The sequence below is a fragment of the Capsicum annuum genome, chromosome 6 (assembly GCF_002878395.1).
Source record: "Capsicum annuum cultivar UCD-10X-F1 chromosome 6, UCD10Xv1.1, whole genome shotgun sequence".
Taxonomy (NCBI): Eukaryota; Viridiplantae; Streptophyta; class Magnoliopsida; order Solanales; family Solanaceae; genus Capsicum; species Capsicum annuum.
This window is the reverse complement of record NC_061116.1, coordinates 226,224,541-226,236,769: the sequence shown is the minus strand read 5'-3', so window position 1 is coordinate 226,236,769 and position 12,229 is coordinate 226,224,541. Positions and strand designations below refer to the sequence as shown.

At 35.5% G+C, this 12,229-nt stretch overlaps 1 pseudogene; it reads left to right on the top strand.

Moving 5' to 3' along the window:
• Positions 1-3,125: 3,125 nt before the first annotated feature.
• Positions 3,126-11,663, top strand: LOC124899397 (annotated as a pseudogene).
• The last annotated feature ends 566 nt before the right edge of the window (positions 11,664-12,229 follow it).

Sequence of the window (12,229 nt, the reverse complement as noted above, 5' to 3'; positions counted from 1 at the left end):
TTTGCATCATATTGGTGTATGACGAGAAGTATGAAGAAGTATAAAGCTTCAATTGAAATGATTTCCAAAAGAATCATAATAGCAACTATTACACAAAAAGAGAGAAGATTCTAAATCAGGATTGATCCAGGAAGGTACGTATAGTATGAAGAATTTTGAAAGATAATGACATTGGAGAAGAAAATGGGAGTGTGAAGAATTTTGAAAGATAATGAAATTGGAAAAGAAAATGGGAAATTGGAAATGGGGCTGATCTCTTGGAATACAAATATGTTCCAGAACTGAAGGGGATCAACGAAAATTATTTGGAAATTGGAGATGAGGAAACACCATTAATGAATTCTTGGACTTTTTTATTTTGAGAAAGAGAAGAAGAAGACAAGAGAAAATGAAATATTTAAAATAAATAATTTTCGTTCTCACGTTCTTTTCATTCTCTTTACAGAGAGTGAAACACACTCTCTTACCATGTCAGCTTTCGAGGGGTAATAATTCCATTTTTAAAATGTTCAGGGGGTCATAAAACCCCCACAAAGTATTGATGTGTAGTTGGAATTTGAAGCAAAGGTTGGAGGCTCTTTTGACCATTTTCTCTATACAATTTAAAACTCTTTATTACACCAACTAAATCTACTTTTTAAATACTAGGTAAATAATTATAACACGTAACATATTAAATTTATTAAGAGTTTTAAATATTTATTTTTCCAAAAATATTTTTTCTAATTGATTTAGTTGGCTTAAATTTAGGAATTTGTAATTATCATTACTCAATCAAATATTTTTAATCCTTGATCCTTCAATATTTCCTTCTTTCTCTTAAAATTTTTTAATTTTAAAAAAGTAAAACAATATTTTCCTTTCGTCTCCTAACAATATTTTCCTTTCGTCTCCTAATCTTTTTATACAAAGTTATATACAAACATGTTTTAGTATATCGATTATGTATAAAACATGAAAAAAGATGCTAATTTTTTTTTATATATATATAAGTATATGAACTGTTTTACTTAATCTTTTTATAGTTCGTTATATACGAATACTTAATTTTTCTTTTATACGTATGAAATACGTATACAAAACTGTTTGACTTAATGTTTTTTTTTTTATACCAAGTTATATACAAATTTTATGGATTGTGATATTTCAATTAAGGGGATATACTTTAGATTATATACTGGACGAAATCAATTTATAAAGTAGTTTCTTGTATGTCACAATTGTATTGTAATAGATACATAAACTGACATTAATTGATTGTGATATTCAATTTAGGTGATAATAATTTATATATCAATTTCATACACTATGTGATTATCTCTTTGAATCAAAATCCTATGTCATTCTTTCGTATTAAATTAAGATAGAATAAATACTACCATCTTTCATACTAAAAAAAGAAGAAAAAAGAATTAAGATTTATAAAAGAAAATTTAAAAAAAAAAACATAAATAAAAGCATGAAAAGAAATAGAGAATAGGAAAGTATGAACGAAAAAAGTTCTTAACCTAGGTTTTTAAGAACAATGGAGAAAATAAGGTTACTATAACTAAAAAAAAAATATGAGAAGAAATTCATGTAGAGAAAATTATCATATATTAACTACTATTTTTTTACACGTATTTGTTAGGTATTGTGGTGCCAGTTAGAATTGAGGTAGGTGATAGTTTAACATAATTGAAACCCAACTTGATTTATGTGGGCATATTCACTATTTCTTCATATACTTGTTATGATGTATGCTAAAAGAAGTAACTTGTTGAATGATGTATCCAAATGCTAATCACATCTAATGAGGTTGTATTCAAGACTCATTGATTGTACAATTATGGTTGTTATTTTTCATTATTTTCGTGTTTGTTGCGATGTCTGATGATTATTGTGGAATGCCTTGATATCTGAACATCTTCATGAGATTTATGTTATTATTAAAGGATGTACTGATATTTAGACATCTTCACGAGATTGGTTGATATAGGATAGACAGGCACCAGATGTTTGAAATTTTGGTAAATGGACAAGAGCTCATCCTCTGCAGGTCATGGTTAGTGGGCGATCATAAAATGCTTAACATGTACTACAAGGTATTGATGAGTGTGACGGTTCCTTGAGTAGATCAAATTTATTTGTTGACTTGTTATATTTGGTTCCTTGAATAAATTGAGATTTATTATTATTGTCACTGTTGTTGTTGGATCAGATTCATGAATGATCCGGGTTAAATCGCAAATGATTGGCATATCTCTTTTATTGTCCACTTATTTATGTATTTGAAACAAGGTATAACATATTGTTGTTGAGTCATGATGTGTTGACTTAGATTAATGCTGATAGTCATGATCTTAACTTGAGTTGTTGTCTATATTGAATTGTACTTGACTGAATTTTGTGGTGTTGTTTGAAGGGCTAAGTGTGTAACATAATGAAGGTAAAAGTTAGCTGATAAATGTAATATGCCAGTCTTCATTTAGGTAATGAAATCTAATTGTTAATAATTCAACTCTTCTTGTGAGTTTCAGAATTGTGTACATTCTTACACCGCTTTACCAATTCAAGCAAGTAAACTCACTAAGACTTGAATAAAAACAAAGTCAGAATAATAGGTTTATCTGATCTTATTTAAAGTATTTTAGTCATCCACATGCTTTTTGCATATATCTTTGTAGATGTAATTTTACCAAGGAGAAAAATTCATGGTACTTAGATGCCTTCACTAATTCTGAGTAAATACTTATTTATGTATGTCAAGCATTCAAGCCCTCCAAAAAATCTAGCGTGGAATGTTCTGTGTTAGTGAAGTTATATGGTTGTTATAACGTAAATCTAAGAGTGTAACCTAGTGTTCAATGAAATGAATTTTGAGTATCATAAAGTTTCAAATTTAATTTTTAATAAAGATCAATATTAAGTGATTTGTTTCCGACTATAAAAAAAAATAAAATTATTCATTCGTACCAATGTTAATAATAAATTAAAGAAACTTAAATCTCAATGCTCTAGTGGCAGCTATAATTCAAAAATGTTGGGTCCGCAAGTTTTATCTAGTGGGACTTAAAAGGCAGAGAGTTGGGCAACATTTTCGATGGGCCGTTTTAGTTTTAGTTGGGCAAAAAAGGCATTTTTGATATATAATATAAGATGGCGTGCGTTATAGAGAGAGAGGGGGGGAGATGGTGTCGCTGAAGCTACAGAAGCGCGTGCTCAAGCGTGGGAGGGGCAAGGTTTGGCTTGACCCCAATGAAGGCAACGAAATATCCATGACCAACTCTCGTACGTTCTCTCTCTTTTTATGGTAGTGTTGAGGTCTTACATGCTCTTATTATTATATGAATTGGAAATGTGGGTGATTGAGAGTATTACATTATTACCTTTGTCGCTTAAATGATCGTGCCTACATACAAGATATGAACATATTGCTTGTTTTGAGCTGTCAGGCATTCCCATTTAGGGCAAAATATCAGAAAATTGGTGAAGGATGGTTTCATCATCAGGAAACCGACCAAAGTACACTCAAGGTCACGTGCCCGCAGAATGAAGGAAGCTAAGAGGAAGGGCCGTCACTCTGGATATGGTAACTCTCCTACTCTTTCAAACCACATTCTTCTCGATCTTCACAAGCTTCTTTATGTTTTACTCTTATCCTTGCCTTGTGTTTGTTATATTCCACAATACGGGTACGTAGAATCTGTATAACAAAACAACAACTTCAACTCGAGTTCAAGTATGAACAAGAACACAATGAAATATTAAATACCCTCAATACAAGATCAAAAAAACCTTTCCAAGAGGTGTATTTATTTTTCAGAAAATAAAGATGAAACAGAAATAGCTAAGGCCAAGTCATCCGAATTCACGAACTTTCCTTAAGGAATAATTCCACTCGCTGTACCCGAGGTTATGGAATCTTCCTCCAAGGATAAAATGACCTTCAATCCGACTATAGCGGTACCTCAAATAGGCGGATTCTTCGAATACACTCATGGTTTGAATGATCACACTTAGAGTATTTTTAAGACAAGAAGAATGTATTTTAATGTGAAAATTTTTGTCTTTTCTATCTCTTAACCTGTGGATGAAAACCAGGTTATTTATAGCCAAGAGATGCCTCTTCTGAAAAGATACAAAGGTTCATCTAAAAGATGTTACCTTTTCTGAAAATTCATGTCCATTCGGCCAAACAGTGTGACTGTTCCTAAACAGGCATGCCATTTCGTGAATAAGTGTGTCAGTTCGATGAAGTGTTGCAGCAATTTGTGAATCTGTGCAACTGTTCACGTAAACAGTGCTACCGTTCACGCAAAACAGTGTTACTGTTCACGTAACAGTGCTACTGGTCACGCAAAACAGTGCTACTGTTCACGTAACAGTGCCATTGTTCATGCCAAAACAGTGTTACTGTTCATGTAACAGTGCGCTACTGTTCACGCAAAACATTACTGTTACTGCATGCGAAAATTATTAAATGGAGGATTACTGTTCAGAAATTCGGATCTCAAATAAATTTTGTCCAAAAAGATAGATCTCATCGATCGATTATTTGCCAAATCCAAATCCAAATTTAAATCCGAAGCCAAGCTGAGCGAGCGACGATGACGACGGCGCGGGGCATCTATTTCTTGCCTCACTTGCCATGTGGAGTAAGTGTTTCTCATTATAAACACTCTCAAGTTTTCTTCTTCCACCAATGTGGGAGAAAGAGTAAACTTGTCAAAATTGAGTACACTTTCCAATTTGGGTGTCTCCTTTTCCTCCACCATTTCTTCTCCATTTCTTATTCACACTTCTATGAACCCAACAATCCCCCACATGAATGGGGAATGGCTATTTTTTGTAAAAAATTTTACGGACAATTATGTGATCATCAAGCAAAGACTGATTGCATCTGGATAAGTGGGTTTCCCTTTGAACTTTCCGTAGTGAACATGCATCAGATGCACTCGGTCAATCGGTAGATTTGATATCTTTGAACCGTCTAGCTTTAATGTACACCTAGATAACACATGTCACACAACCAGCCTTTTACCATTTATGGTTCTTATGGTTTTATTCTTTTCAGCCATGAACACGTCCCGATTTTTATGAGAGCTTAAAGAATAGGCCTTTACTAACATTCTCTTTGAAACGGCTTTCACTTCGCCCATACATAGGTGATTTCTAAACATTCAATCCTATAGATTAAACTATTTGGTCAAATCTGCCAAATTTAGATAATCATTAAAAGACTTTTCACCTTAAGTCTTATCCTTGTTTACTATACATTGTCTACATCGTGAGAATGGGTTGGGTAATTGACAATGTTGAACCTGTCAGACACAACTTTGTTTGATCTCCTTGAACCTAGCTCTTGGGATCTCCAGTCTACTAGGTAGAGTTACCGCCATGCTGACTCGTCCTAGGTCTTAAACCCATTCCCTTGGATGTCCTTTCTACTCCTCTAGATAGACCTTTTGTAAGTGGATCCGACACATTATCCTTTGACTTTACATAGTCTACAGTGATAATTCCACTTGAGAGAATTTCTCTTACAGTATTATGCCTTTGTCTTATATGACGAGATTTACCGTAATACATCATGCTCCCTGCCCTACCTATTGCCGCTTGGCTATCACAGTGTGTACATACCGGTGCCACTGGCTTGGGCCAATATGAAAAATCTTCCAAGAAATTCGAGAGCCATTCTGCTTCTTCACCGACTTTATCTAAAGTGATAAATTCAGATTACACTGTACAGAGAGCGATACAGGTCTATTTGGATGATTTCCAAGAAACTGCTCCTCTACCGATAGTAAATACATATCCACTTGTGGATTTTACTTCGTTCGATCCGGTGATCCAATTTGCATCACTATATCATTCAAGTACCGCAGGATATTTATTATAATGCAGAGCATAATTTTGAGTGTATTTAAGATACCCCAAAACTCTTTTTATTGCCATCCAGTGAGTTTTGTTGGGATTACTTGTATACCGACTTAATTTACTGATAGCGCATGCTATGTCTGGTCGTGTACAGTTCATTATATACATTAAACATCCCAATCCTCTTGCGTACTCTAATTGCGAGTCGCTCTCACCTTCATTCTTTCGAAGTGCAAAGCTTGCATCCAATGGAGTCTTGGCAATACCGAATTCCATATACTTGAACTTGTCAAGTACCTTTTTGATATAATGAGATTGTGACAATGCCAACCCTTGTAGAGTTCGATGGATTCTTATACCTAAGATCACATTTGCAGCTCCAAGGTCCTTCATATCAAACTTGCTCTCGAGCATTCATTTTGTTGCATTTATGTCAGAAATGTCTCTACTGATGATCAACATATCATCCACATATAAACATACATTGACTTGGTGATTTGGAGTGTCTTTAATATAAACATATTTATCACATTCATTTATTTTGAATCCGTTTTCCAACATGGTTTGGTCAAACTTCGCATGCCATTATTTTGGTGGTTGCTTTAGTCCATATAGTGACTTGATAAGTTTACACACCTTGTTTTTCTTTCCTGGAACCATAAAACCCTCAGGTTGTTCCATATAAATTTCTTCCTCCAAATCTCTATTTAGGAATGCGGTTTTCATATCCATTTGATGGATTTAAAGATCATGTACCGCCGCTAAGGCAATTAACATTCGAATCGAGGTTATCCTTGTTACTGGCGAGTATATATCAAAGTAATCAATGTCTTCCTTCTGTTTGAAGCCTTTTACTAGAAGTCTTGCCTTGTATTTGTCAATAGTACCATCCGCCTTCATTTTCCTTTTGAAGATCCATTTAGAACCTAAAGGTTTATTTCTGGGAGGAAGGTCAACCAATTCCCATGTATGGTTGCTTAAGATTGAATCTATCTCACTATTGACTGCCTCTTTCCAAAAGGATGAGTCTGACGACGACATCGCTTCTTTAAATGTTTGAGGTTCATTTCCTAAGAAAAATGTTACAAAATCCGACCCAAACGAAGTTGACGTTCTTTGACGTGTACTACGTCTTGGACTTTCTTCATTATGTACATTCTCACTTGGTTCATCTCGAGGTCGTTTAGATCCTCCACTAAACTGTTCATGTCTAATTTTATACGGATAAATATTTTCAAAGAATTCAGCATTATCTGATTCAATTACCGTATTTTCATTTATATCCGAATGTTCGGATTTATGAACCAAAAATCGACATGCTTTACTACTTTTAGCATATCCTATGAATACGCAGTCCACCATTTTAGGCCCTATCTTAACCCTTTTAGGTATAGGAACTTGAACCTTCGCTAGACACCCCCACACTTTGAAATATTTCAAATTAGGTTTCCTTTCTTTCCATTTTTCGTAAGGAATTGATTGTGTTTTTTATATGGGGAACTCTGTTGAGTATACGATTGGCCATAACGATAGCCTTCCCCCATAAGTTTTGCGGTAAACCAGAACTTATAAGTAAGACATTCATCATTTCCTTCAAAGTTCGGTTTTTTCTTTCCGTAATTCCATTAGATTGAGGTGAATACGAGGCCGTAGTTTGATGGATTATTCCATTCTCTACTCATATTTGTGCAAAAGGAGATTCATATTCTCCGCCCCTATCACTTCTTATCATTTTGATTTTTTTGTCTAATTGATTTTCAACTTCAGTTTTATATTGCCTAAACGCATCTATTGCTTCATCCTTACTATTTAGCAAGTAGACATAACAATATCTAGTGCAATCGTCAATAAAAGTTATGAAATACTTTTTTCCCACCACGAGATGGTGTTGACTTCATATCACAAATGTCAGTGTGTATTAAGTCTAAGAGATTGGAATTCCTTTTAACGGACTTATAAGGATGTTTTACATACTTCGATTCCACACACGTTTGACACTTTGATTTATTGACACTTTGATTTATTGCACTCAAAGTTTGGCAAAACTTTTAAGTTAGTCAGTTTTTGTAACATTTTGTAATTAACATGGCCTAAACGTTCATGCCATAAATCATAAGACTCAAGAAAATAAGACGAATTCGAACTTTTATTCATTTCAACAATCATTACATTCATCTTATAAAGGACCTCCGTGAGATAGCCTTTTTCTACATACATTTCAACTTTGCTCACTACAATTTTTCCAGAAACGGTTACACATTTGAATCCGTTCTTATCTAGGAGGGAAAAAAAATTAAATTCCTACGTAACTCTAGAACATATAACACATTGTTCAGTGTCAAGACCTTGCCGGAAGTTATCTTTAGGCAAATTTTTCCTGTTTCCTCCACCTTAGCAGTAGCGGAGTTGGCCATATAAAGCATTTCTTCTGCTTGAGCTGGAGCAAATGACGAGAACAACTCTTTGTTTGCGTAAACATGGCGTGTGGTACCTGAATCCATCCACCATTCGCGTGGATTCCCTACCAAGTTGCATTCCGTGAACATAGCACACAAATCATCATATTCTTGGTTGGAATCAATCATATTCGCTTGGTCCTTTTTCTTGCCTTTCTTCAGGGCTTGACAATCTGTGGACTTGTGGCCAATTTTGCCACAATTGAAGCATTTTCCCTTGAACTTTTTCTTGAGTTGATTGCTTCCATGTTCAACTTTCTTTTTTTTCTTAGAGTTGTTTTGGTCATCTTCTACAATATGTGCTCCACTCATTGTAGAATTTCCCTTTGACCTTCTTTCGACAGCTTTATTGTCTTCTTCAATATGAAGACGGATCTTCAACGGTCATCTCCTTGCGCTTATGCTTTAAGTAGTTTTTGAAGTCTTTCCACAAAGGTGGTAGCTTCTCAACTATTGCTGCTACTTGGAAAGCATCATTCACAATTAAACCTACAATACAGTTTATGTGAGTATTATGAACATTTTTAATTTGTTTAACTAAGGTATTTTTAAAAAATATACCTTCTGCTAGGAGATCATGTATGATGACTTGGAACTCCTGTACTTGAGAGACAACAGATTTGCTATCAATCATTTTGAAATCCAGGAACCGTGCAACAAGGAATTTCTTAATTCCCGCATCTTCCATTTTATATTTCCGTTCAAGTGCCCCCCATAGTTCTTTTGATGTCTTGGTTCCACTATAGACATTATAGAGGTCGTCTTGGAGACCACTCAGAATATAGTTCCTGCAAAGGAAATTCGAATGTTTCCAAGCTTCTACAATAACGAAGCGGTCTTTGTCCGAGGTTCCCTCGGGCACCTCAGGAGCGTTTTCACTAGTGAACCGTTGTAGACATAAAGTGGTGAGGTAAAAGAACATCTTTTGTTGCCATCGCTTGAAGTCAATGCCAGAAAAATTTTCCAGGCTTCTTCGCCGATGCCATCGTTGGCGGAGCATTTGTGCGATTTGATGTGGCAATATTATTTTCCCCCACAGACGTTTTCGCATCCATCATTTGACTTTCAGTTGTCATTTTTCCTGTCACTATAAGACAAAAAACTTGGTATTTTTCAGAATACTATTTATAAAGTTAAATAACTTTAAACTCTTCTTCTTGTTTCTAGTTAACGATGAAGTTTTTATTACTTCGAATCGTCAACCGAGTAAACCTTAGCTTGTGATGAAAATTTTATGTCTTCTAATCACTAGTTAAATTCAAGCGGAGTAGAAAGCCTAAAATTTAATCTCCAAAAACAAGCAATACAAATTCTGTCAGGGTTATTCCTTAAGATTGTTATATTCCACAATACGGGTATGTAGAATCTGTATAACAGAACAACAACTTCAACTCAAGTTCAAGTATGAACAAGGACACAATGAAGTATTAAATACCCTCAATACAAGATAAAAAAAACCTTTCCAAGAGGTGTAGTTATTTTTCAGAAAATAAAGATGAAACAGAAATAGCTAAGGACAAGTCGTCCGAATTCACGGACTTTCCTTAAGGAATAATTTCCCTCACTGTACCCGAGGTTATGGAATCTTCCTCCAAGGATAAAATGGCCTTCAATCCGACTATAGCGGTACCTCAAGTAGGTAGATTCTTCGAACACACTCACGGTTTGAATGATCACACTTAGAGTATTTTTAAGACAAGAATGTTTTTCGATCTGAAAATTTTTGTCTTTTCTATCTCTTAACCTGTGGATGAAAACCAGGTTATTTATAGCCAAGAGATGCCTCTTCTAAAATAGACAAAGGTTCGTCTAAAAGGTGTTACCTTTTCTGAAAATTCATGTCCATTCGGCCAAACAGTGTGACTGTTCCTAAATAGGCATGTCATTTCGTGAATAAGTGTGTCAGTTCGATGAAGTGTTGCAGTAATTCGTGAATCAGGGCAACTGTTCACGTAAACACTGCTACTGTTCATGCAAAACAGTGCTACTGTTCATGCAAAACATTACTGTTACTGCATGCGAAAATTATTAAATGGAGGATTACTGTTCAGAAATTTGGATCTCAAATAAATTTTGTCCAAAAAGATAGATCTCATCGATCGATTATTTGCCAAATCCAAATTCAAAGCCGAGCCGAGCGAGCAACGACCACGGCGCGAGGCATCGTCTATTTCTTGCCTCACTTGCCATGTGGAGTAAGTGTTTCTCATTATAAACACTCTCAAGTTCTCTTCTTCCACCAATGTGGGAGAAAGAGTAAACTTGCCAAAATTGAGTACACTTTCCAATTTGGGTGTCTCCTTTTCCTCTATCATTTCTTCTCCATTTCTCATTCACACTTCTATGAACCCAATAGTGTTTTCACCCAAATTCATTTATTGTGTCCTTACTGTATGTTGTCTTACCTACTTCTTAATTCGGTTGTAGTTAGAATTGTCTGTTTCCCCATTTCACGAGTGAATGTTAACCTTGCTTGAACCATGTCGATTGGCTCCTAATCTTTTCTTTTAATGAAAATTTACTGCCCAAGTTTGTTTCGGTGACTCCTGATATTGAGAGAACTTTTTTCTTAGGTAAACGTATGGGTACCAGAGAGGCTAGGTTGCCCACAAAGATACTATGGATGAGGAGGATGAGAGTCCTTAGGCCGTTGCTTCACAAGAACAGGGAGTCCAAGAAGATTGACAAGCACATGTACCATGACATGTACATGAAGATATAGGTTAATGTTTTGAAGAACACGCGTGTGCTAATGGAGAACATTCACAAAACAAAGGATGAAAAGGCTAGGGAGAAGACCTTGTCCGACCAATTTGAGGTCAGAAGGGCAAAGAACAAAGCAAGTAGGGAATGAAAGTTTGCAAGGAGGGAGGAGCGTTTGGCTCAGGTTATAAATTATAAATTTCGTTGACATCTCTCGTTCAAGAGGAGAGTTAGTTATTTTTTGCATGATTTAGTTAGCTAGTAGTCAATAAAGTTGTCTTCTGTAGAAATGACAGTGGATGGGTGTTAACCTTATATTTTCTCCAATTCTCAGGGACCAGGGGAGAAGCCAGTACAACCTGCAGCAGCGGCTGCAGTCACCACCCAAGCTCAGCCAACCCAGTGAGTTCTCCACAAACATGCTATGTGTTTACCCTTGGTGGTTATTAGAACAAGTTTAACAATAGCATGTCCTTGCAGGGGATCTAAGAAGTCAAAGAAGTGAGTATGATATTGTTGGGTCATTGGCCTTTGTCCCTTCCTATATGGATAAAATGAAGCCCAATTTGGACCAACCCACTTTTGCCTATAGGCTCATTACTATGGGGCATATATATTGATCTTTTTAGGTCTTATGCACTGTCACAAAAAGAGAGTTTTCAGCAGCCAAAGAGAGAAAAACAAAGCTGATTTTCGCACTTAAATGTTAGCCACAACTGTCAACTTCAAATTGCGATTCCCGCTTCGTTTCTTGTCCAATTGAGCTGATTTTTGGACTGCTTGTTCCTCTCATCTCAATCTTTGATTATGAACTGACGGATCTTGATTTGGTCGCCTGTAGCTCCTGTTCTTCATTCCCGAACAGTAGCTGCGTTTTTTATGCTTTCACTCTTTTATTTCTCTAAAGTTTGGGGTTGTGGATTATGTATTGTTTCTTGTTGTTTGACACTTGTTTGGGGGCCATTTTGGAGGACAATATTGTAACTCTTTGGTGATTCTAGTGGAGGTTTTGGTCTCGTGATCTTTTACTCTTCACACTGAAGGGTTTTCCACGTAAATCTTGTGTCTCGTATGATTGCCTTTATTCTTGTCTTATTTCATTTGGTTGAGTTGTTTGCTGTATATTACTCTATTTTGCTTGGGTTTATTTGTCTCCTCTTGGTTCAAGTTGAAAGGGAAAGTTTAGGCTTGGGTATTTTCCGTTGCTACCC